Below are 26,539 nucleotides of genomic sequence, written 5' to 3'. Positions count from 1 at the left end.
ATACGAGAAACGTATGTTTTTGCGTGTGTCCGGATACTTTTGATCTTTGTGTATCATGTTCGGGAGAACGCCTGCCAGTAGGCTACACTGCAGTATACGGTTGTTGCCACGTTGACGCGTCCGCTGTCGTGTGCTTAGCGCTTTCTATTGTACTGTTGAAACGGCCGTCGGCGAATTATGCGTCATCTGACGCCTTGAATGCCGTGAGATTCATTACGAGCAGTTTCACCTGTGGTTCGTCTGGGCATATTAGTCACCCTAGGAGTGGCCTAGTGGCAGATGGTGTCTCGTGTTTCTCTTACGCATTGCTACGTCGCTGGATTACGTTTAAGCACGCAGATTCCTCACGACACCCTCTACAACCCCTTCAAGGTTGACGGCATACTTTTGATATATCCTGCGTATTTTTCTGTAAAAGTAATTAAAGTGGTTTTCCTCGTTGTACAGGGAAAGAAGCCCTTGCATTCGGAACACATTCGCCGAGTCCGCATTTGTTTTTTCCTACAACTGTCCGTTGCACAATTGTGAACTGTAGTCTTGCCTACCATTTGTGTTTGAAACTTGCAGACCTGTTTCTCGATATACACAAAGTTCGTGGTTTGCTCTTTACCCGTTTCTTTCCTTCTACGTAATTTTATAAGTCTCACTAACTTAACGCCAGAAAACACGTCTCAGATTTGCTAATTTTAAAAGCTTTCGTTTCAGTTTCTCAGGGCCCTTTACCTCGTTTCATATTACGAAACTGTTGTCCACATTACAATGAAGCAGATGAGAAAAATTGTTGGTTCACCATTTACACAGCTTCAAAATAAGTTACGTAATTTCTTTAAATAGTCAAATTTGCCGGCAATGGTCATTGTTTTGTGAGGAATGACACATAGACACCTTAAAACATTTTTTGTAGCATATGTGATACGTTCTGGCCTCTACCATACAAAGATCCACAATTTGTTTCAGCTTGTAAAACAACCCTGAGTGTCAGTGGCAGTTAAATGTATGCCAAGAAGACACGTCAACGTGCGATGCACGCCACTACGTTTTGCCCTGGGAAAATGTTAAAAATGTGCTATGGTTTTCATTTACTGTTTCTCAAAGAGATAAATTGGCTCTAGGCTCTTCTCTTCCAACCTTAAACTGGTTGGATATAATGGGCACTAGGAAAACAAAATCAAAATAAAATCAAGAGTTTTCCATCAGTTGTATTACCATACAGCGCAGTAGGTAACATAGAGTTGTTTCAGTACAGGATATTATCAAAATATTGATCAACATTATAACAGATGATAAAATAATGCACCATGACAGTCTTTAGAGTGTCACGAGTTCCAGGAGGCTGATGTTTATAGAAAAACTCTACTACCAGGTAATGATTACTCTATAGTTACCAATGTGGTGTCCAGTATTCAGTGGAAATTGTGTCGATGTCTCATTTAAAACCTTGTACACAGGCATTACCTAAAAGCACCTCTATGAAGACCAGTTACATCATTTTCGTAAATCCGTCTCATATGTTTAAAAATATTTAAAATATAGCCACAAAATACACTGAGGTGACACAAGTCATGGGACATCTCTTATTAACGCGTCGGATCTCCTTGTTCCCTGCGTAGTGCAGCAACTCCACGTGGCATGGACTCAAAAAGTCTTTGGAAGTCCCCTGCAGCAATACTGAGCCATGCTGCTTTTTCAGTTATCCATAACCGCGGAAGTGTTGCCGGTATAGAATTTTGTCCACGAACTGACATCTCAATTACGTCCCATAAATTTTCGATGGGACTGTCGGGCAAACTTGTAGTCCAGATCATCGAGCCGAATTGTCCAAAATGTCCACCAAACCAGTTGCGAACTGATGTGGAACGGCAAGTTGACGCACTGTCACCAATCAAAATTCCATCGTTGTTTGGGAACGAAGTCCACGAACGGCTGCAAATGGTCAAGTAAACTAACATCCAGAGGACCAAGCCAATTCCATGTCAACACAGCCCACACATTTATCAAGCCACCACCAGCTTGCATAATACCTTGATGACAACTTCGCTCTATAATTAGATTTATATATTAATAACTTCAGCTGCTGACGGACGTTGATATATACCAATGGGGACAGGTGAAAGGGTGTGCCCCGGCCGGGACTCGATCCCGGGATGATCTGCTTACATGGCAGATGCTCTTTCCAACTGAGCCACCCAGGGCACAGACGATAGTGGGACTGCAGGGACTATCTCGTGCACGCCTCCCGTGAGACACACAGTCACACCTTACATGTCCACACACTACATTCGTAGTGTCCGCGCCCACCACACTCATTACTCGTGGAAGACATTCATACCAAGCCCCATAAGCGTTCGGGTAATATGTGTGCATTCACACAGGAAGAGGGGGTCATGGCCGGTATTGCCAGAACTATATCCATATAAGTACTTCGCTCCATGGCTTCGTGGGGTCTGCGCTATACTCTAGCCCTACCACCAGCTCTTCGCAACTGAAATCGGGAATCATGTGAGCACGCCACAGTTTTCCAGTAGCCTAGGGTCCTAACAATATGATCATGAAGCCAAGAGAGGTGCTGCAGGCGATGCCGTGCGCTTAGCAAACTCACTCGCGTCGGTCGTCTGCTGCCGTACCCCGTTAACGCCAGATTTCTCCGAACTGTCCTAACGGATACGTTCGTCGTACGTTACAAGCTGATTTCCGCGGTTACTTCATGCGATGTTGCTGGTCTGTTAGCACTGACAACTCTACTCAAACACCACTGCTCTCGTCGTAAAGTGAAGGACATCATCACTCCTTTGTCCTTGGTGAGAGGTAATGCCCGAAACCTGGTATTCTCGGCTAACTTTTGTCACTGTGAATCTCGGAATAATGAATTCCCTAACGATATCCGAAATGGAATGTTCCATGTGTCTAGTTCCAATTAAGATTCCGCGTTCAGAATCTGTTAATTCCCGTCGTGTGGCCACAGTCACGTCGGAAACCTTTTCACATGGATCGCTTGAGAATAGATGACAGTTCTTCCAAACCACTACCCTTCTATACATTTATATGCGGTAAGCTACCACCTTCTGTACATTTGTGAATCGCTATCCCGTGATTTTTGTCACAGTATAGTTTCTGATGCCATGCCCTATACCCCTCCAGATGTTCTGAGCTCTGTCGACTCTCTTCAGATTTTTCACCAACTTTGATTCCTGAAAATGTTTCACACGTGCGGAAAATGACAAACTGCACAGTGATTGTGAGTTCACGCAAAACGTAGGGAGCTTTATTACTGTCTAAGTCACTTAAAATGTTTGAGAAAAATGATACCTCCTCCATAGAACAATTCAAATAAAGTAGGTAGACAGGAGTGAGGTACTGGTTGAAGTAGAGCCGTGGCAGCTGGTTCTGTGTCGTGCGTAGGTAACTTAGTCGATAAAGCAATTTCCCATGAAATGTAAAGCTCCTAATTTCTACTCTCGATTCGGGATATAGTTTTAATCTGATAAGAAGTTTCAAAGCAGCGCTCACACTGCTGCACAATGACAACTGATTCTCCAGTCGAGTCCATAGGCTGTGGCAGAGCTCATTCCTAGGAGCTCTCGTGTCGCCAAGGTGTGCACGACAATACTGCAAAGTTAGGAAGGCAGGAAATTACTGGCAAAAGTAAAGCTGCGAGGCCGACTCGTCAGTTGTGCTTGGACATATCAAAACCAGAGCACTTGCTCAGAATATACAAAAGTCTTATGTTCGAGTGCCTGTCCAGAAAACAATTGTACGAGGGGCGTTCAATAAATATGTTCTGAAAACCGGTTGGTGCCAATCAGGATTCCAATACAGCGTATTAACCCTCTCTCTTTTGGCTACAGAACCTTATTTTTCGACATAATTTTATTTCAATGTCATGGGCTTACGCCACCTTATTGGGAAGGCCCGTATGCCTGCATTGTACCAATCTAATGGTCATCGTAGGAGCCAGCGCCTTGCTGCATCAGTTATCTCCCCTTCATCCACGTACTGCTTCCCGAGGAATGCATCCTTCATTGGATCGCAGATTGAAGTCGGAATGTGCGAGATCCTTGCCGTAGAGTCGATGAGGAAGAATAGTCCAGTGAAGTTTCGAGAGCTTCTCTCGTGTACGCAGACATATGTGGAGCCTTGCGTTATCATGGAGAAGCGGAAGCTCGTTTGCATTTTTGTGGCGACGAACACGCTGAAGTCGTTTCTTGCGTTAGTAGCACAGCTGTGGGCGGCCTGCCGGGACGCAGGGAATGTGACAAGTTTGCCCAACCTTGCTATGTTGACAAATGCTTCGCGCAATGCGACTCACCATGTTTTTGCTCCCTGCCGGGTCTCTGTAGACTTTCTGCAAGCGACTATGAATATTTGCGATGCTCTAGTTTTCCGGCTAAAGAAACTCAATGCAATGCAGCTCTTTACACTGTTACACACGACATTTTGAAACTTACGTGTAGTGCCGTCACCTATCGGAACTCCATGAAACTGTAGGGGCTAAATCAGGAGTATTCCTAATATTTCCCCAAAAGTCTGCATGTTTTTCAACCGAAACTGACTGAGAAAAAGAAATGTTTAGCATTAATTATAGAATGCATCTCATAATCTGCTGAGAAGTTTTTCATATCAGCGCACATTCCTCTGCAAGCTGAAAATATTTTCTGCAGTGTACTGTGTGTTGAAGTCTCCTCCGTGTTGTGGAGGGCTTGATTACTAGTACATAGTTTGCAAAAAGCTGTTCTCGATTAGCTCCTCAGACACATTGTCTGGGATCGAGACGGGTGCACGATCCGTTACAGCCATGTGGATAAGATGCCTCTCATCTCGACCGCTAGTGATACGAGGCCGTTGGGATCCAGCACGGCGTTCCGTATCACCCTCCTGAACCCACCGATTCCATATTCTGCTAACAGTCATTGGACCTCGACCAACGCGAGCAGCAATGTCGCGATACGATAAACCTCAATCGCGATAGGCTACAATGTGACGTTTATCAAAGTCGGAAACGTGATGGTATGCATTTCGCCTCCTTACACGAGGCATCACAACAACGTTTCACCAGGCAACGCCGGTCAACTGCTGTTTGTGTATGAGAAATCGGTTGGAAACTTTCCTCATGTCAGCACGTTGTAGGTTTCGCCACCGGCCCTAACCTTGTGTGAATGCCCTGAAAAGCTAATCATTTGCAAATCACAGCATGTTCTTCCTGTCGGTTAAATTTCACGTCTGTAGCACGTCATCTTCGTGGTGTAACAATTTTAATGACCAGTAGTTTATTTAAAATATATCCACAAAATACACTCAGGTGACGAAAGTGTTGTAAATGTGGTGGAGGAACGTGTTTCGTCCGCCCGTGTATGGTTAATACTACTACTGTAAATGTAGTTTGTCTATTCTGTATTGAAATGGGGACCTAGAAACGACGGAGAGGCTTCGCCCCGCCACCACCCCATACCGAACTCACGATTATAGTGCGGTTTGGCCCCCAGTACCCCCCCCCCCCCCCCCCCATTTTTCCCCATGGGAACGTCTCATACCAGACGAGTCTAACCTCATTGTTTGTGTGGCAGTGGAGTAATTATGGTCTATGCGTGTGTGGAGACAGTGTTTGCACAGCAATTGCCGACATAGTGAAAAACCGGCGGAATAAAGGGAACCAGCCCGCATTCGCCGAGGCAGATAGGAAACCGCCTTAAAAACCATCCACAGGTTGGCCGGCACACCGGACCTCGACACTAATCCGCCGGGCGGATTCGTGCCGGACACAGTCACCCTTTCGCGCACGGAAAGCAGCGCGTGAGACCGCGTGGACAAATGTAGATTACTTCTCGCCTCCTGCAGATATAATGTTGTTATCGTCCATAAAAGACCTCCACCATTTGCTTTCTAATGTCGTAAGCGTGGTTACAGAGGCATAAATCTTGCAGATTATTGGTTGATAAGTTCATTTTGCCACAAAACAGCTTCCTTTTCGCACGGTGTCTTATCTGCACTACGTATTAGAACAGTATACGGGCCTTTTTGTTTGCTTCGACGTAGTGTGAAGCATTTCTTAACGGCACTATCATTAGCTGCTGTGTGAAAGAGCCGCGTACTTATGGGTGCTGTTTATCCATTTCGCACGATCCGAGTAAGATGCGCAAAGCAGAAGAGCTAGATGGCGGGGTTCCAGTGTGAGCAGATGGTGGGGCAATGTAGCGGCGGAGCAGCCATTTGCATCGTAATTAGATCAGAAGTTGCAGAGAGGACAGGGAGCGTGAGGAAATTAGCAGCAGCCTCGTATCTGTACGGCGGTAACTGCTCTCCCGGTAAACGACCGACCTACAAGCGGATACACCATCGAGAGCGCTGCTGCAGACTCTCACAAGGCCCATATCCATTCGTCGACTGGCCCTAAAGCTGCAAACGCTGCCGCTGTTTCCCGTTCTGTCTTTGCACAGCTTCCATTCTGAAACACGTGTTCTATACAGGTTGTTCCATTGTTGTGTGTTAATCCACGGTCAGCAGATTCCTTTGGGCTAAAATACAGGAACATATCTACAAGGTTGAAGTTCAAACGTGTTTCTTGAGGGAACTAAGTGTCCTGTAAGGTTGTAATATGAAATCTTTTATTCCTTTCCACACTAAAGGAGCGTCACCACACAACTCATTGCTTCCCCCATTCAAAAATTTAGCAAGGATTCACATCTTGAAATTACTTAGGAATTTGTAACCCTTGAATTCACATAAATGAGCGTTCGAGTCTCAACCAGCTTCTTTTTCTGTTTATCTAATCACACTCTTATTTCTGCAGCGACCGGTTTTCCCTGTACTCTATAGCCATCTTCAGATCAGTGTTCTACCACAATGTGGTTCTCCAAATTGACAGCTATGTAGTATATCACAGGACAAAAACCAAATGGTAACCTTCTCCCGTATGCTTGACCAAAAGCAAGTAATTAATAGGTTACTTCGTGCGATAGATAGATAGATTTAACAGAATTAACAGACAGATAGAATTAATCACATTAATCTGTACCGCGAAAATGATGATTTACCGCTTCAGGGAGTCCTACCGACAGACTGTGGCCGTCACATGTCCTTTAAATCACCTACATATACATCAATATTCTGCGAAAACCACCGGATGGTGCATAGCGGTGGGTTCCTTGTACCACTACTATTCATATCCTCTGGTATTCCACTCCCAAATACAGCGAAGGCATCTAAAAGTCTCTGTATGAGCCCTAATTTCTCGCATCGTATCTGCAGGTTCCTTATGTGAATAGCGCGTTTGTAGCAGTAGATTCGTTCTGCAGTTGCGTCAGATACTGGTCTTATAAATTTGGCCAATAGTGCCTTGCAGAACGAACGCATCTTTGCTCCAGGCATTTGCGTTCATGCTGTTGTACGATACTTTTCCACACAAGAACATTGGTTTCACCATATCGTTTGCTTTTCACAATAGTGTGCATCCCAGTGTATGGTTGAACTGGCTCAGCAACTGAAAACATTCTCCAGATTCAAGTGCACTGGACGATACGACTCTTGTGGGAAAAACGCCTAAACTGGACACAGCATTCATTGTGCAATTCTGCTGCTACATGGTCCAAATGCGACTGTTTGTCAAGCCATACAAATGGTACCAACAATGTGACCGAGACAGCACAGGCGTGACTGATGGTGACTCGGTATTCTAAATATTGCACCATGCTATCTCCCTCTTTGCTGCAAGCTTAAAGAAGCTGAGAATTTAGTTGCTTTAGTTTTATAACGACGCAGTCTCACATTGTAAATTATTTTACTGAAGCTTGAAGAACGTCTGGGAGGGGGAGACTTGCTGACTATATTGAAAAATAGTGTCAAGTTATCGTGTCACTTTGAAGTTAGTGCAGCTCTCAATAGAAGTTACTTGGCCTGCCATAATAATGAGCAGCTTATTTTCCACGGCGCCTTGTGTTGATGCTGCTGCTGGTGGTGGTGGTGGTGGTAAGGTCTTATGGAAATAAACTGATGAGGTCATCGGTCCCTACTCTTATACACTACTTAAACTAACTTCCGCTAAGGACAACACAAACACACACACAAAAACACACAAACATACATACACACACACACACACACAACACACAACACACACACACACAAACACGCACACAAACACGTATACCCGAGGGAGGTCTCGAATCTCCCACGGGGGCAGCCGCGCGAACCGTGGCAAGGCCCCTAGAACCGTGGCAAGGCCCCCTAGACAACGGGCTTCTTGGCCTCTCTCAATTATCCGTAGTTTTTCTTACGCACTACACGTTTTTATTGATGTGGACTTATTCGAAATCCATAATTCTCTCTTTACTATGCTGTAGGCAATCTTCCGTGTACGTAATTATATTTAGTGCCCGCTCCTTGGACTAGGATTGTCCTTTACTACGTTTCTGTGGAGACAGGTTTTGTGGCTTCCCGTTCGACAAGGGTTATGAACTGCACGGCTCGAGAGCTTTTCCAGTATGACTTTCACATAAATACGTATCTTATCAATTTAATCCCCGGCTCGAGAGCTTTTCCAATATGACTTTCACTTAAATACGTATCTTATCAATTTAATCCCCATATACATGCCGGCCACGGTGGCCATCCGGTTCTAGGCGCTCCAGTCCGGATCCGCGTGACTGCTACGGTCGAAGGTTCCAATCCAGCCTCGGGCATGGATGTGTGTGATGTGCTTAGGTTAGTTAGCTTTAAGTAGTTCTAAGTTCTAGGGGACTGATGACCTCGGTTGTTAAGTCCTATAGTGCTCAGACCCTTTTGAATCCCCTATACGTTGTACGTACAGTGTAACGTATATTCCACTGACTCATCTGGCAGAAACGATAATATTTTATATGCAACTTCTTTCTCGGTCTGTGAAATTCCCTGATTTCCTTTCTTACGAAATGTCAGCTTCGGCAATGGTTGCTGTAGATGTAATGCAATATTTGCTTTGCTCTGCTCTGTATGAACACCACTAGCATTGTAGCACTATTGTATGTTACTTGTCGACTATGCACTTTAACTATGGTCCTTAGCATAATGCTGCGCTCATCATTGGACACCTCCAGTCCCGCTTCCTGTTGCCATTAGCAGCCAATATTGTCGTTGCACGGTTCATAATCTGTGGGGTGTCAAAAGCAGAAAACATCATTGCCCTTTTGCGACCTGACATTCAAGGGATTCCTTGTTAGTGGCAGTACTGAGAATGTTTGAAAACAATGATTTTATTTCCAAGTCGCCGGCCGCTGTGAAGGAGCGGTTCTGCGAGCTTCAGTCCGGAACCACGCGGCTGCTACGGTCCCAGGTTCGAATCCTGCCTCGGGCATGGATGTGTGTGATGTCCTTAGGTTAGTTAGCTTTAAGTAGTTTTAAGTCTAGAGCACTGATGACCTCAGATGTTAAGTCCCATACTGCTTAGAGCCATTAGAACCAAGTAAAATCAGTTAGGAGAAGATGCCACTCAATGTTGTAAAAGAAGTACAAATAGTAAAAATGTTTTAAAACAAGTTCATTTAATTAGCATAGCAGACCGGTGGATTATCCATCAATATAAACTCCAACGAAAGAAATCTCTACGTACTGCTCGTGCCACTGAAGACCCATTTTCACAAGACGCTCTTAAAATATCCACCTCTCCGCCGGACTCCATACCCCACGACAAACCTCACTGTCTCCAAGTCCCAAATAACACTTGAATGTCCTCACCACATACTCCCAGACGCACTCCAACTCTCGCCTCACACCCTGACAGCTTTTCTGAGTTTAGCACCCGCTGCACCATGCGCAGCAACAGCAATTTCTCTCTACCACACCTCGAACAAGAGGTCTTGTCGCCTAACTGTTGCGCTGCTCACATGGAAAATTTTCTTCCTCCCCTCTCACATTCATTTGTGTGACCTGTTCTTGAAAACTCAGAACACTGTCTTCCAACCCAACTGCAAAAGCACAAATATCATCGTCATGCCCAGTATCAATAACATCTTGCTTTTTCACATTTAGTGTTTGTTTCCAGTTACACTGAAGTAGAAAAATAACCTGTTGAAACGAAAGCAAATTTTTCTAACAGTCCTCGCGCCTCTCCCCATGAACTGCTGGATCATGACTTGTGAACGAAGTAATTAAATTGTAAAATGTAAATTTTCATGGCCACAAATGTCACAGTAAATAAAATACTCCGAACTATTAATCGGTGGTATAATGAATTTCACATTGAAATCCAACATTTCGCCGGCATCTGCGGATGACATTTTTAAGGGGGATTGAAACTTCTTTGTGTGTCCAATTCACGCCTCGGGCCGTGCTGACAGCGGACGTTCAAAGCAGCTACGATCCCCCTTGAAAATGTCTTTCGCAGATGTGGACGAAACTTTGCAACAACAGCCCGGAACGTTTTATTAATTGTTAAAGTAAAGAAAGAATCTCCATTGTAAGTTCAGTCAATACTCTCTTACTAATGATTTTCCCAATTCTATAAGTGCAACCTACGTACACGGTACTCACACCTGTCCTAAGTAACGGTGATACGCAATCCGCTTGTTAAGAGGCGTTGTGCAGTAGTCAAAGTAAATGACCTCCGGTTCTCGTGCACGCTTTCGGCATTTAGCCTCATTAACGTAAGACGAGCATGTAACGCAGGCAGACTTCATTCTTAAGCAGACGTCGCCCTCTCATACGCGCTTTGACTGCAACAGGTAAGCCTGTCTTCGAGGGCGCATGCTACGTGCGCTGAAATTCTTTATGAGGGCTGACTGAAGAGAGAAAGCCATTAACCTGGATACGCCAGTGACTCAGTTTACCACGCGTCTTTAATTAACTTAAATGTCATATCTAGTCAACGTAATTTAATTACGGCCGTCAAAGAACTTTGTACATCACTTTTTAGTGACATAGTTTCCACCTATCTACTGTAAAGAGATGTTGATATTTCACAGAATTTAGTAACTTCATAAAATACTTCAGGCTTTATCGGTAGACCTGACAGTTGCTTAAGCAAACCCTTGTGTTAGTGTACTCGTAGGCACCCCTAACTACGTAATGACAAGCCAAAAGGACTACAGTGAGCTACGAAAGACGTATCTATTACACAGGGACTCATAAGGACTAGTTTGCAAAGTATGACGTTATGTGTATCATATGAAAATGAACGTGAATGCTAATATAGTGTTTTTTATTTTCCAACACTAGCACTACTACACTCCTGGAAATTGAAATAAGAACACCTTGAATTCATTGTCCCAGGAAGGGGAAACTTTATTGACACATTCCTGGGGTCAGATACATCACATGATCACACTGACAGAACCACAGGCACATAGACACAGGCAACAGAGCATGCACAATGTCGGCACTAGTACAGTGTATATCCAACTTTCGCAGCAATGCAGGCTGCTATTCTCCCATGGAGACGATCGTAGAGATGCTGGATGTAGTCCTGTGGAACGGATTGCCATGCCATTTCCACCTGGCGCCTCAGTTGGACCAGCGTTCATGCTGGACGTGCAGACCGCGTGAGACGACGCTTCATCTAGTCCCAAACATGCTCAATGGGGGACAGATCCGGAGATCTTGCTGGCCAGGGTAGTTGACTTACACCTTCTAGAGCACGTTGGGTGGCACGGGATACATGCGGACGTGCATTGTCCTGTTGGAACAGCAAGTTCCCTTGCCGGTCTAGGAATGGTAGAACGATGGATTCGATGACGGTTTGGATGTACCGTGCACTATTCAGTGTCCCCTCGACGATCACCAGAGGTGTACGGCCAGTGTAGGAGATCGCTCCCCACACCATGATGCCGGGTGTTGGCCCTGTGTGCCTCGCTCGTATGCAGTCCTGATTGTGGCGCTCACCTGCACGGCGCCAAACACGCATACGACCATCATTGGCACCAAGGCAGAAGCGACTCTCATCGCTGAAGACGACACGTCTCCATTCGTCCCTCCATTCACGCCTGTCGCGACACCACTGGAGGCGGGCTGCACGATGTTGGGGCGTGAGCGGAAGACGGCCTAACAGTGTGCGGGACCGTAGCCCAGCTTCATGGAGACGGTTGCGAATGGTCCTCGCCGATACCCCAGGAGCAACAGTGTCCCTAACTTGCTGGGAAGTGGCGGTGCGGTCCCCTACGGCACTGCGTAGGATCCTACGGTCTTGGCGTGCATCCGTGCGTCGCTGCGGTCCGGTCCCAGGTCGACGGGCAGGTGCACCTTCCGCCGACCACTGGCGACAACATCGATGTACTGTAGAGACCTCACGCCCCACGTGTTGAGCAATTCGGCGGTACGTCCACCCGGCCTCCCGCATGCCCACTATACGCCCTCGCTCAAAGTCCGTCAACTGCACATACGGTTCACGTCCACGCTGTCGCGGCATGCTACCAGTGTTAAAGACTGCGATGGAGCTCCGTATGCCACGGCAAACTGGCTGACACTGACGGCGGCGGTTCACAAATGCTGCGCAGCTAGCGCCATTCGACGGCCAACACCGCGGTTCCTGGTGTGTCCGCTGTGCCGTGCGTGTGATCATTGCTTGTACAGCCCTCTCGCAGTGTCCGGAGCAAGTACGGTGGGTCTGACACACCGGTGTCAATGTGTTCTTTTTTCCATTGCCAGGAGTGTATGTTTCCAGATTACCAGTCTTGACCGTCTCAATTGACCATCTTGAGACTGAAAATAAAAATTTAGATCTCTAAATAATTTAAAAAATCGCTTATGAGAACATTAAGTTGTCTACTACAAAATAAAGAAGTAATAAAATTTTCTACCTTGTTGCTACACAAGAGGGTCATGAATTGTCACCAACGTAGAAGTATTCTTTTATGTAACTGAACAGAAAAAAAATCTAAAGCGAACATCCACCCACTATTGACATGTAAAAGTGGTTACAGAAGCGACAAAAATAAATTCAACATGTAACTCGTTCCGTAAAAATGAGAGCGTAAACATTTTGTCTAAAATTTCATTACTTTAGTACAAATAATCCAAAACGATAAAAATTCGTAAAATATAATGTCGCAATAATTGACACTGTCTACTATAGAGCGATCAACTACTTCTTTTAATGTTGTCATCTTATGTTATCTTAATACTTAACTGTTTCTCACTAAGACCTCAGGCATAGCATCAGGTTATTTTGTACCGTAACTGTAAGGCTCACCTTCATAATTGTCTGGCTAAATCCACAAAGAACTGTACTCTCGGCTGAACAATGCCATGACGTTTTATTACAATATTGATAATAATTTTGTATTTTTCTCTTAACGTTAGAATGTAAACTTATAATGCATGTTAATAGCTCTGTACCTTTCATTTTTCTCACTTTTAATTCCTACATCCTTGTGTATTTAAAGTTTGTATTACTTTATAAAGCCAGCACGTGGCAGTGTCGTTCTGTAAATTGTTATAGTATCACATCTCGATAATCACACAGTTATGTTGTCACCTAGACATCGAGTAACATACTTAGCATCGATAAACAAAATGTGTACCAGTTGGTAATCGTCTTTTACTATTGCTCTAGATCTCATATTTTTATCACTGTATAAAAAAACATGTGTGTGCGCACATGTGACATTGCTAAGTGTCCACCTTAAATTAGTAACCAAGACCTCGGGTTATGGGATGTTCCTTCCGATATATATTACTGCAATTTGCCAAGATGCAATTAATTTCATGCCATTTATTGTCTATCGATGAATTCATCACTAGTATACAATTATGTAAAACGCACTATAATAGCAATTTCAATATGCGTAATGAGAGGCGAAATGTACAAGACAGTACATCTGTAGAGTTGGGCATTCTACCATAATCTTAATAAATTGTCTCTGCTACTGTTATCCACATTGAAACCCATTTACGTCGATCATTTAGCCTGTAACAAATGGTTAATGTTAACTATCGTATTGAAAATTATTTTATCGGTCTTACAAATTAACTAATATTTCTATTTAATGTATTTTCTTTTCATATGACTGACATTTTACTATTTCCATTTTAAACTATTCCCTGTTTTCTGCGGGTAAGTCAAAATGAACTTGGGTAAAATCTTTATTTTGCTGTTGCTTGCCGGTCGGTGTGGCCGTGTGGTTCTAGGCGCTTCAGTCTGGAACCGAGTGACCGCTACGGTCGCAGGTTCGAATCCTGCCTCGGGCATGGATGTGTGTGATGTCCTCAGGTTAGTTCGGTTTAAGTAGTTCTAAGTTCTAGGGGACTGATGACCACAAATGTTAAGTCCCATAGTGCTCAGCGCCATTTGAACCAGTTTTGCTGTTGCTTCTACCATAGTGTAAAAATATTTTTGTAATTTTTTGTAACTTTGCAATTCTGAAGATGGCAGCTTAGTCCTCTCGAAACTATTAATCCTGTGAACACAAACGAGACCAAGGCAATGAAGAACTTCATACCAGAAGCCTGCTTTATATTGGCCGAGGTCCTCCAGAGGGTCGTACCTCATTGACTCTTGGTTTGTTTACAGTGCGCTCAGTCGAATCCCGAAGGCACCAGCAGAACAGGCGCATCGGAGCAACATTACAGGCTGCTTTCCATAGCAGCAATTCATTGTATGTGTTGAAGTATGTATCCATGATGAACTCTTTCCGTCCATTCAGAAACTTATCTGGTTCCTCCCTGTTCCCTACATAAATATCCTGCTCCTCCAGTGCATCCAGATAATGACCCTCGTTGAGTGTATGCAACATTTTTAAACTGTTGCAGCATCTGGTGTCGTCGTTCAATACTTTACCAACAAACATCCCTACTCTTGCAGTGTTAGAAGAGCTGACGATTTTATAACAGAAGGACAAATAAGGATGTACGAAAAGTGTTCCTTTTACACTATAACGCTGTAAATGAATAAGTACGTGTTAACAGTTGTCCTTTTATATGAACTGATTTTAAGGTTCTCAGATCATGAACTCAATTTCAAACAAAATTTATATCACCTTTAATTGTTGTTATGGCGGTACTATTACCTCATGTTGCCTTTTAATGGTTTCAGGTATTTATCACCTGAGTGTTAAAAATCTTCTGAACCTGGCTGTGTGTTAGAAAAGCAGATGCTATTAATTAAATTAAAAAAAAAAATTCTTTGTGTCCTCTGCTTACGTGCACACACAGCGCTGAACGATTCGATTGGGTTTTCTTGGAACACGTGAGCCCAAACTCGACCAGATGGATCTTCATCTTTCCGGTATAATCGGAGTAAGATAAACAGATGTGGAGGATCTGCAGAATGATTATCTGTGTAACGAATTCTATGCAAGAATTCAATAACGGTTTCCATAAAAATGGCACAAGAGGTAAAGTAGTGATTTCACATGCTGGCGTAGAGCTACGGAAAGTGAACGTTTGTAACATCCCTTTAGAGTTTTATAACCACGATACAGTTAATACTGTCTGAATATGGAACCGGTTCTCTAATCAGTCATATTGCAAAATAGCGTTCATTTTAATGTAGGCAGAGGGAAAAATCTGTAGGCAGAGGTTAAGAAACACATCCCATATAAGGTGACGATACAAAACTCGGGCGTTTTAATTCTTCAAGGTGAATCTGATCTTCACCGGAAATTTTGTTAGTTGTCCAGAGATATTTTATAATTATTTTGCGTCAGTGCAACACAGTTAAAAACCTCAAATCATGACGACTTTTGTAGAATGAGTTTATCATATCGCCTGTATTTTTCGTACTTTTATCAGTGACGCTGGAACTACATTCATGTTTTTGTGTCTATGGTATTTATAAAAGCTGTACGTGCTGAGTTCTCCCCACTAACTTTTTCTTATCTTACGATAAGACACGTCTTTCCATCAGGTCAGAGCTATTTGTAATTTTTACCAAATAAATACGACTCAGTTATAGCGTTTCAATTAAAAGGTAATATAACAGTCATTATTTCGTATACATAACTAATCCCATGAAGGATGAAGTGCTTTTATTCTCCACTTATTTACGCTAAGTTCTTTTACGAAATGTAGTGTGTATTCTGTGACGATCAAAACATCTGAGCGGTATTCCAGCTCCACCACTATTTTTTAAAAATTAAATCAGACATGATTCTTTTTGGTCCTCTTTTCCGCGTAATCGGCCAATGACTAATTCTAATTACTCCCGGACAAAAACAACTTGGGTTCCGAAATTAATATCAATGATTCTTTTCAGCCTTTCGGGGCACCATCAGTAAAGTAGTTGGATATGTGAATCATCGGTCAAAGCCTTATAATATGTACACGACAGTGACTGGATACGTGATCTATCCGTCATAAAAAACAAAAAATGCAGGATGAACCTTGACCACGTCAGCTGATTCCACCGTAGCAGTACCAAATAGGACTAAGCTTACAAAATACACGCGGTACGAACCGCTGGCAACACAGTGTTACTTTAGTTTGCTCACAAATAATACTGTCTGTGTGGACTCTGTACGAATCAACATGGATTCCGGAAACAGCGGTCGTGTGATACCCAGCTCGCTTTATTTGTTCATGAGACCCAGAAAATATTAGATACAGGCTCCCAGGTAGATGCTATTTTCATTGACTTCCGGAAGGCGTTCGATACAGTTCCGCACTGTCGCCTGATAAACAAAGTAAGAGCCTACGGAATATCAGACCAGCTGTGTGGCTGGATTGAAGAGTTTTTAGCAAATAGAACACAGCATGTTGTTCTCCATGGAGAGACGTCTGCCGACGTTAAAGTAACCTCTGGGGCTCTACAGGGGAGTGTTATGGGACCATTGCTTTTTACAATATATATAAATGACCTAGTAAATAGTGTCGGAAGTTCCATGCGGCTTTTCGCGGATGATGCTGTAGTATACAGAGAAGTTGCAGCATTAGAGAATTGTAAAGAAATGCAGGAAGATCTGCAGCAGATAGGCACTTGGTGCAAGGAGTGGCAACTGACCCTTAACATAGACAAATGTAATGTATTGCGAATACATAGCAAGAAGGATCCCTTATTGTATGATTATATGATAGCGGAACAAACACTGGTAGCAGTTACTTCTATAAAATATCTGTGAGTATGCGTGCGGAACGATATGAAGTGGAATAATCACATAAAATTAATTGTTGGTAAGGCGGGTACCAGGTTGAGATTCATTGGGAGTGTCCTTAGAAAATGTAGTCCATCAACAAAAGAGGTGGCTTACAAAACACTTGTTCGACCTATACTTGAGTATTTCTCATCAGTGTGGGATCCGTACGAGGTCGGGTTTACGGAGGAGATAGAGAAGATCAAAGACGAGCGGTGCGTTTCGTCACAGGGTTATTTGGTAAGCACGATACCGTTACGGAGATGTTTAGCAAACTCAAGTGGCAGACTCTGCAAGAGAGGCGCTCTGCATCGCGATGTAGCTTGCTGTCCAGGTTTCGAGAGGGTGCGTTTCTGGATGAGGTATCGAATATATTGCTTCCCCTACGTATACCTCTCGAGGAGAACACGAATGTAAAATTAGAGAGATTCGAGCGCGCACGGAGGCTTTCACAGAATCGTTCTTCCCGCGAACCATACGCGACTGGAACAGGAAAGGGAGGTAATGACAGTGGCACGTAAAGTGCCCTCCGCCACACACCGTTGGGTGGCTTGCGGAGTATAAATGTAGATGTAGATGTAGACTCCAAAGGGGCGTGGCGTTGCGTGCGGCTCATACAGTGTTTATTTGGTATGTATGAACCTATTTTGTACTGCTATGGCGGAGTCAGCTGATGTGTTCAAGGTCCAACTTACATTTTGTGTGTTATGACGAATGGATTTGGATTACGTATCCAGTTACTGTTGCGTCAATTTTTCATTTTATATATGTTTGACGAATGGGTTACATGTCCAGCTTGTTTTACACTATCTGATGATGCCCAAAACGGTGAAGTCAATGGTATTAAATGATTTGATAACAAAGACTGTTTTTATTCTGAAATAGTTCGAGACTGGATGCTGCAGCACCGTACGGCATTGGAATAGATTAATTTTTTGATTCCAATAATTTATTTAACTAAACCATATCAGAATTAACTGTCTCAGAGGAAACATTTTTGCCATATTGGCATTGTCACTGATGAAGAAAGCTGTAAGTAAATACCTCCTGTGTTACTCGAAAGTTAATTCATTTGAAAAGTATCCAGTATTCTGAAAGTATTTTATTAACAAGAAGAAAGTTCATACAGCAGAGTAATTATTAACAATCAGAAATACTTCAGAACGACCCATGTTCTCTGATGGCTGATTATAAATTGCGTTTCCTTCGGTTTCTTTTCCCAGTTTGTCATTGAAACTCCATTGCGCTGAAATCATTTTCACACCTGTGCTAATATCAACTTTTCGCCCTCAAGCTTCCTTTCAATAATTTTCAATTTTGTCTTGGGTTTGCAGTTCGGACAGTGTTAGTTGGTTAGTTCGTCGACATGCACGTTTTGTATGCGCCCAATGAATGAAACGAAAAACCCGCAGGACGGCTCTTGCTGAGGTTTCGCCATGGCCTCTGGAACGACATTATTGTACTTCTACATCTGAGCACTGCTGCGTTGCTTTGTGTTTTTTTGTGTTGTACGTTTAAATGTTACCGTTCTGCCTGCTGTTTCACAGAAACAAAGTTAACTGGGGCAACAAATGGAAAAAAAGTTCTAATTACGTTATCAGTTGGTAACCAGCTGCAGAAGATCACGGGCCTCTTACAGTAAGCTGTTTAGCAAATGTACCTATGCCATCCAAATTTTTTTCTATAAATTCGGGTCCACGCAGTTTTAGTGCAGCCATTATTTATATGCAAATAGCATCTCCGACACAGCAGTTGGGAAAATCTACAGAAACCGGCGGGAGGCGATAAACTGTCGTGGCATTTGCGCCAACTTACCCGTTCGTGCATTACGAGCTGATCCGGGACTAGCACAGCAATACTTTCGACACTGTAAACAGATTGGGCTGTTACAGGACTGGCGCTTCAAGCGACATACTTGTTCTTACCATATATGATTAGAAGTGATACACTGGCACCACAAATGAGCACCTAACATGTGTATATACCTGTCATTTCTATCCAAAAGTATTCCAGCTTAACAGCACCACTCACGAGGAGGGGATACGGTGGGTAAAGAGGCGCTATGTATTTACAAGAAGTCACCGCGAGTTTGACCTTTCGCTAACTCGGTCGGCCATTAAGTGCACTCCATGGTGAGCCACCTTTCAGCTCCGGATACGTACTTTTGCTCTGGTGGGTAGCCGCCCGGCACCAGGGTGGTGCAGCTGCTCGCCCTGCTGTGCCAAAGTGTGCTGACTGGTGCCTCGCTCTCACGGGCTAGTTCCACTGGCATGCCATGGAAGAACTAATGCAGGCTTCCATTCCGCTTACACGCCTTGCTGCAGAGCCGATGCACGAACTGTCAAACCGGGAGAATCAGCACTCCGTCAGCCACTTTCGTCATACTAGCTTCTAGCCTCAGTGGTCTTCCACGTGCTGCCCACACTACGTGCCAGAGGGGGTGTGGCCAACTACGAGTGTTGTACCTTGAGTCTCAATGAAACGTTTGACTGTTCATGCTGTTTATGTGTGTTCCTGACGGCCAACATCCTGTCAACAACTCATCACTTCTACCCAACTCTGCCACCATGGAGGTCATCCACTCCAAGCTGGTGAATGACGTAGGTTACAGTGACAACGTATGCATCCAGCCATTCGTGGGCACCGGACACTCACCCGTTACAAGTACCCCAATCGTAAACATTGTTCACAAAGAAAGTACTGTATAAATTGGAGTAGAACTCACGCACAGAAGGGCCTGTAATAACTTATTTATGTGGATAAGTTCGAGTAGGACTCACGCACAGAGGGATTCGTAATAACTTATTTATGTACATCGATAGTTCGTCCTTTCTGGAAATAGAGTATCTAGACGATTTTTGCCTGTGATCTATATCGATACTGGCATGATTAACGTCAAAGAGCTACTGAGAAAATAAGACTTATCGTATGGTCGGACAGTCGGTTAACAAACGACAAAAGAAATATTTCTTTCGTGGGATATGCGAGAACTATTCGGAAAGTAAGGAACGATACGTCGCGAAATGGAAACTACAGTGAAAATCAAAACTGTTTTATTTGCAACAGTTAGCTACAACTTCCAGCTACGTATCTCCATAGTCGCCGATCCGACTTAGACGTTCGTCGTAGCGTTGTACCAACTTTCCAGTACCCTCGTTATAGAAGGCAGCCGCCAGCGCTTTCCTTCAATTCTCTACGCTGACCTACAGCTCGTTGTCTCTGCCAAAATGTTGTCTTCATAGCCAGCGTTTCATGTGAGCAGAGATGAAACTAAGAGGGAGACAATTACGGATTGCATTGTGAGGAATCAAACATTTCCAACTGAAAATGATGCAGGAGCACTTCATTGCCCCTGCAGAATACGGCTAACAATTGTCTTTAAGAAGAAACCGCACGAGAGTTATGTAATGTTGACTTCAGGCGAAATTTCTCACCAGGCCCTCGTACTTGCCGGGAAACACTTTTTTTTGTAGGTATCTTTATGTGCTTCCTGTGTGCTCAGAACTAAAAAGAACGACGTAACGCGATCGGCGGGAATACTAGATATACTGCCCAACACACCCCTGCAAAACTTCATCGGATTTTCACTGTGGTTTCCATTTCGCGACCGATCGTTCCTTACTATCCGAATAACAGTCGTAATTACAGAAAAGAGTTTTCAGATGTTTTTCTTTGCGTGTACTGAGAAATCATGCTTCCTGATAAATCGCATCATTCCACGTCAACTGCAACAAACCTATAGGTTTTGATGAGTGAGTTTCCAAGTATCAAAATACCTGACATAAATTGCCGTGTCTTGACTTCAGCAACATAGAAATTTAATCTTTTAATGTCGCCAAAGTACAATAGACCTTCTTTTTTGTCTTAAATTTGACTTTCATATACTACTGCACACGTTTTGATGCGTCAGTTTTGCATCAAAATACCTATCATAAATGACCGTATGTTTCCAAGAAGTAGACCTCACTAAGTACGTCTATCAGTTTCAGAGAAAAGTGGTTCTTAACAGACAGACAACATCCTTTAAGGGATAGTTTTTAATGATCCAGGCACGGAACTCTAAAAATCACTAAAAGTTGGATGAACTTCGAAATCAAGGTCAGCGGCAACATCACATACTCATGACGGACGTCCGGGACTTAGGCAAATCTAATACTAGGTGAGATAGACTGACACTTGGAGAATCTGTGATTAAATGTCGTGTGTCTAACGTCGATGAAACTTCTTCGATACACAACACGTCATACAAACCGGACACGACTTTGTGCTTACCGCCACTTGCCGGGCTCTGAAGAAGACCGAATCACTGGACCTGTCAGTACTTTACTACCAGATCACGTATACTGTTGGCTTCAGTGTAACAACTGCAAAATCGTAGTGGTCATATCGACATACGACAGGAGTGTAGAAGGAAGAGTGGTGTCGCTTTCTTCTAGAAGGAATATACCACGACAAAGGGACGTTCGACTGGCTCTGACGAGTAAGTGGCAACTACTAATGTTTGGGCTGAGGTTAGAGGCAGGGCGTGAATAAGGACTCAGAAACCGTGGTAACTGGGTTGAGATTACGAGTGGCTATTGGTCTTTTATCGCTGACACAATGCCAATACATTGGCTAGATCCTTCCTTATACAATCATGTATTAGACGAATTTCGTGTCTGCTAAAAAAATCTTGGTAGGGAGGAATATGCTGATGACCTAAGGCATGCCTAAAGAAAGTGTTACTATTTATTTCGGCTGTTAGGTAATTAATAAACAGCAAAAATAGCAACCTCAGACTCTTGGCCGATGAGTCAGATGCTCAGAAAAGCATCAAAGATATCGAGTCTCTTCTAGACAAGTTTTCTAAGTGGTGTAAAACTTGGTAACTGGCTTTAAATGTTCAGAAATACGAACTGATGAAATTTTGTCGCAATTTCGAACTTTTTTCACGTGAGGTATAGTAGCTATAGAAATTTTCCTTCTGCATCTACATTTATACTCCGCAAACCACCCAACGGTGTATGGCGGAGGGCACTTTACGTGCCACTGTCATTACCTGCCTTTTCTGTTCCAGCCGCGTATGGTTCGCGGAAAGAACGACTGTCTGAAAGCCTCCTTGGGCGCTCGAATCTCTCTAATTTTACATTCGTGATCTCCTCGGGAGGTATAAGTAGGGGGAAGCAATATATTCGATACCTCATCCAGAAACGCACCCTCTCGAAACCTGGAAAGCAAGCTACACCGCGATGCAGAGCGCCTCTCTTGCAGAGTCTGCCACTTGAGTTTGCTTAACATCTCCGTAACGCTATCACGGTTACCAAATAACCCTGTGACGAAACGCGCCGCTCTTCTTTGGATCTTCTCTGTCTCCTCTGTCAACCCGATCTGGTACGGATCCCACACTGATGAGCAATACTCAAGTATAGGTCGAATGAGTGTTTTGTAACCCTCCTCCTTTGTTGATGGACTACATTTTCGAAGAACTCTCCCAATGAATCTCAACCTGGTATCCGCCTTACCAACAATTAATTTTATATGATCATTCCACTTCAAATCGTTGCGCACGCATACCCCCAGATATTTTACAGAAGTAACTGCTACCAGTGTTTGTTCCGCTATAATATAATCATACAATAAAGAACCTTTCTTTCTATGTATTCGCAATACATTACATTTGTCTATGTTAAGGGTCAGTTGCCACTGCCTGCACCAAGTGCCTATCCGCTGCAGATCTTCCTGCATTTCGCTACAATTTTCTAATGCTGCGACTTCTCTGTATACTACAGCATCATCCGCGAAAAGCCGCATGGAACTTCCGACACTATCTACTAGGTCATTATGTATATTGTTAAAAGCAATGGTCCCGTAACACTCCACTGTGGTACGCCAGAGGTTACTTTAACGTCTGTAGACGTCTCTCCATTGATAACAACATGCTGTGTTCTGTTTGCTAAAGACTCTTCAATCCAGCCACACAGCTGGTCGATATTCCGTAGGCTCTTACTTTGTTTATCAGGCGACAGAGCGGAACTGTCTGTGACAGTGATGACAACTGAAAATTTTTGTCAGACCAGAAGCCTGATGTCCTGCTGTCACGAGTGGTCCCCTTAATAATCACGTCTATTCCTGCACACTTCCAGGATCGATCCGAACATCCATAGGCCACGCGGTATCTACGCCCCCATTCCTCGCAGCTTGCTTGGATTCGCGCAACGTAGTTGATGAAACAAACGTGCTCTGCGTTACTATTATTGTCAGTTTGCCTGTCTAGACAGTAGCAGTTATTATTACTAAGCCTGTTCTTTTAGAAGTCCGCAGCTCGTGGTCGTGCGGTAGTGTTCTCGCTACCCAAGCCCGGGTTCCCGGGCTCGATTCCTGGCGGGGTCAGGGATTTTCTCTACCTCGTGATGACTGGTTGTTGTGTGATGTCCTTAGATTAGTTAGGTTTAAGTAGTTCTAAGTTCTAGGGGACTGATGACCATAGATGTTAAGTCCCATAGTGCTCAGAGCCATTTGAACTTTTTTTGTTCCTTCAGACAGGCTTGAATGTACGAATATTGTAATAAAAAACAAAGTGTTTCAGGTCACATGACCACAGCATCACTAAGTCACGGGTGGAATCAGTCGGCTCATATAACGACGAGAGTGTAATAATTATTGCGCTTATGAATTGGAATGTTCATATAGGTTGGGTTGTATGTAAAACAGGTGGATGACTAACTCACTGATAGAATGATGAAAATATGCAATTTATATGCAACATCTACATCTACATGGATACTCTGCAAATCACATTTCAGTGCCTGGCAGAGGGCTCATCGAACCACCTTCACAATTTTCTATTATTCCAATCTTGTATAGCGCGCGGAAAGAATGAACACCTGTATCTTTCCGTACGAGATTTTATTTCCCTTATTTTTTCGTGGTGATCGTTCCGCCCTCTGTAGGTCGGTGTGAAAAAAATATTTTTGCCTTCGGAAGATAAATTTGGTGATTGGAATTTCGTGAGAAGTTTCCGTCGTAACTAAAAACGCTTTTAATGATTTCCAGCCCAAATCCCGTATCATTTCTGTGAAACTCTCTCCTATATTTCACGATAATACAAAACTTGCTGCCTTACTTTTTCGATGTACTCGGTCAGTCCTACCTGGTAAGGATCCCACACCGTGCAGCAGTATTCTAAAAGAGGACGGACAAGCGTAGTGTAGGCAGTCTCCTTAGTAGGTCTATTACATTTTCAAAGTGTCCTGCCAATAAAACGCAGTCTTTGGCTAGCCTTCCCCACTACATTTTCTATGTGATCCTTCCAATTTAAGTTGTTCGTAATTGTAATACCTAGGTATTAAGTTAAATTTACGGCTTTTAGATTAGACTGATTTATCGTGTAACCGAAGTTTAACGGATTCCTTTTAGCATTCATGTGGATGACCTCACACTTTTCGTTATTTATGGTCAACTGCCACTTTTCGCACCATTCAGATATTTTTTCTAAATCGTTTTGCAATTTGTTTTGAGCTTCTGATGACATTATTAGTCGATCAACGAGAGCGTCATGTGCAATCAACCGAAGACGGCTGCTCAGATTGTCTCCCAAATCGTTTATATAGATAAGGAACAGCAAAGGGCCTATAACACTACCTTTGGGAACGCCTGAAATCACTTCTGTTTTACTCTATGACTTTCCGTCAATCACTACAAACTGTGACCTCTCTGACACGAAATCGCAAATCCAGTCACATAACTGAGACGATATTCCCTAAGCACTAAATTTTACTGCCAGCCGCTTGTGTGGTACAGTGTCAAAAGCCTTCCGGAAATCCAAAAATACGGAATCTATCTGAAACCCCTTGTCAATAGAACTCAGAACTTCATGTGAATAAAGAGCTAGTTGTGTTTCACAGTAACTGTGTTTTCTAAACCCATGTTGACTGTGTGTTAATAGACCGTTTCCTTCGACGTAATTCATAATATTCGAACGCAATACATGTTCTAAAATCCTGCAGCATATCGACGTTAACGATATGGGCCTGTAATTGAGTAGATTATTCCTACTACCTTTCTTGGATATTGGTGTGACCTGTGCAACTTCCCAGTCTTTGGGTGCGGATCTTTCTTCAAGCGAACGTCTGTATATCACTGTTAAGTGTGGAGCTAATGCAACAGCATACTCCGAAAGGAACCTTATTGGTATACAGTCAGGACCAGAAGACTTTCTTTATTAAGTGATATGAGTTGCTTCATCACTCCGGGGATATTTACTTCTACATTATTCATGTTGGCAGCTGTTCTCGATTCGAATTCTGAAATATTTACTTAGTCTTCTTTTGTGAAGGCATTTCGGAAGGCTCTGTTTAGTATCTCCATTGTTATCACGCAGAGAAAACATTAATTATTTCTTGCCGCTAACATACTTCACATACGACAAGAATCTCTTAGGATTTTCTGCCAGGTTTCGAGACAAAGTTTCGTTGTGGGAACTGTTCTAGGCGTCTCGAATTGAACTCCGCGCTAAGTTTCGAGCTTCTGTAAAGGATCGCCAATTTTTGAGATTTTGCGCATGTTTAAATTTGGTATGTTTGTTTCGTTGTTTCTGCAACAGTGTTCTAAACCGTTTTGTGTACCAACGAGGATCAGCTCAGTCGTTTGTTACTTTATTTGGTATAAACCTCTCAACTGCTGCCGATACTATTTCTTTGAATTTAAGCCACATCTAGTCTACACTTATATTATTTATTTGGAATGAGTGAAGATTCTCTCTCACAAGGGAACATCCCCATCGCACCCCATTCAGATTTAGTTATAAGTTGGCATAGTGGATAGGCCTTGAAAAACTGAACACAGATCAATCGAGAAAACAGGAAGAAGTTATGTGGAACTATGAAAAAAATAAGCAAAATGTACAAACTGAGTAGTCCATGCGCAAGATAAGCAACATCAAGGAAAATATGAGCTCAGGAGCGCCGTGGTCCCGTGGTTAGCCTGAGAAGCTGCAGAACGAGAGGTCGTTGGTTCAAGTCTTCCCTCGAATGAAGAGTTTAATTTTTTATTTTCAGACAATTATTAACTGTTCGTCCGTCCGATGCGACTGTGACACTGTTGCATTCATTTGTTGCAGTTTATGTGACAAACTGTTATGTTTTGATCATTTTTTTGGGAGTGATTATCACATCCACAAGAAAACCTTAATCGGGCAAGGTAGAAGAATCTTTTTAGTCATTCGCCAAGTGTACAAGTTAGGTGGGTCGACAACATATTCCTGTCTTGTGACGCACATGTCGTTACTAGTTTCGTATAGAAATATCAGACGTGTTTTCCTGTGGAGTAATCAGTTGACCTATGACCTTACGAACAAATGTTTTAGGTTCCCATTTGATAGGCGCGTTCTTTCGTCTACTAATCGCACGGTTTTGCGGTGTGGTCGCAAAACACAGACACTAGACTTATTACAGTGAACAGAGACGTCAATGAACGGACGAACAGATCATAACTTTGCGAAAATAAGGAAAGCGAACTTTTCACTCGAGAGAAGT

At 43.3% G+C, this 26,539-nt stretch overlaps 1 protein-coding gene and 1 non-coding gene across 2 annotated transcripts in view; both read right to left on the bottom strand.

The window, feature by feature from the left end:
- LOC126336127 (suppressor of lurcher protein 1-like) overlaps positions 1–26,539 on the bottom strand; it is a 309,867-nt gene that overhangs the window by 217,299 nt on the left and 66,029 nt on the right. The gene's annotated exons all lie outside the window — the stretch shown is intronic.
- Trnat-ugu (transfer RNA threonine (anticodon UGU)) lies at positions 2,119–2,193 on the bottom strand. The gene has a single exon. It is a non-coding gene; the product is annotated as a tRNA-Thr (tRNA).

The sequence above is a fragment of the Schistocerca gregaria genome, chromosome 2 (assembly GCF_023897955.1).
Source record: "Schistocerca gregaria isolate iqSchGreg1 chromosome 2, iqSchGreg1.2, whole genome shotgun sequence".
NCBI classification, from domain to species: Eukaryota; Metazoa; Arthropoda; class Insecta; order Orthoptera; family Acrididae; genus Schistocerca; species Schistocerca gregaria.
Note: the sequence above shows the minus strand (reverse complement) of the source record. Positions and strands in the feature narration are given on the sequence as shown.